The following is a 1030-nucleotide window of genomic DNA, read 5'->3' as shown; positions in this document are numbered from 1 at the left end:
GGCATGAACTCCCCTTGATGAAACCCTGCTGACTTTGCCCTTTTTTACTATACACTTCCAAGTATTCAGAAATCTCATCCTTCACAATGGGTTCCAGGATCTTACCCACAGCTGAGGTTAAGCTAATTGGTCTGTAATTTTTCCATCTTTTGCCTTACCACTTTTTAAACAAGGATGTCATGTTAGCGATTTTCCAACCCTCTAGGACCCTCACTGATTCTAACGATTCCTGAAAGATTACCAATAACACCACCACTATCTCTTCAGCTTAGAACTCTGGGGTGTAGTCCATCTCGTCCAGATGATTTATACACCTTCAGGTCATTCAGTTTTTATAGCACCTTCTCCTTAGTGATGGCCATCATACTCAACTCTGCCCCCTCACTCTCTTGAATTTTTGGGAAGACTGACTCAAAGTAAGTATTCAGTTTCTCAGCCATTTCCTTGTTCCCCACTATTATCTCTCCAGCGTCATTGTCCAGCCTGTCTCTGTGGCGCAATTGGTCAGCGCGTTCGGCTGCTAACCGAAAGGTTGGTGATTCGAAACCACCCAGGGACATAGTAATTGTTGTTCTAGCTCCAACCTCTTTCTTGGCTGCGAAGGTGCGCGTTTTTAATGGTGTCAGGAAAATGTTCCCTAAACGGAAATCTTCTTATGGGCGGTACGATGGCTCAGTGGTTAGCACTGCTGCCTCACAGCACCAGGGTCCAAAATTCAATTCCAGCCTCGAGCGACTGACTGTGTGGAGTTTGCATGTTCTCCCCGTGTCTGCGTGGGTTTCCTCCGGGAGCTCTGGTTTCCTCCCAAAATCCAAAGATGTGCAGGTCAGGTGAATTGGCCATGCTAAATTGCCCGTAGTGTTAAGTGCGTTAGTCAGGGGTAAATGTAGGGGAATGGGTCTGGGTGGGTTGCTCTTTGGAGGGTTGGTGTGGACTTGTTGGGCCGAAGGGCCTGTTTCCACACTGTAGGGAATCGAATTTAATCTAAAAAAAAGCTGCCCAATGTCCACGTTTGCCTCTCTTTTGCCCT

The 1030-nt window shown here is 46.9% G+C and overlaps 1 non-coding gene across 1 annotated transcript; it reads left to right on the top strand.

Annotated features, from left to right (window-relative positions):
* The first annotated feature begins 485 nt into the window (after positions 1-485).
* On the top strand, positions 486-559 carry trnas-gcu. Its single transcript has one exon. It is a non-coding gene; the product is annotated as a tRNA-Ser (tRNA).
* The last annotated feature ends 471 nt before the right edge of the window (positions 560-1030 follow it).

Source organism: Chiloscyllium plagiosum, unplaced genomic scaffold, assembly GCF_004010195.1.
Source record: "Chiloscyllium plagiosum isolate BGI_BamShark_2017 unplaced genomic scaffold, ASM401019v2 scaf_31087, whole genome shotgun sequence".
Classification (NCBI taxonomy): domain Eukaryota; kingdom Metazoa; phylum Chordata; class Chondrichthyes; order Orectolobiformes; family Hemiscylliidae; genus Chiloscyllium; species Chiloscyllium plagiosum.
This window is presented reverse-complemented; position numbering and strand designations above follow the sequence as displayed.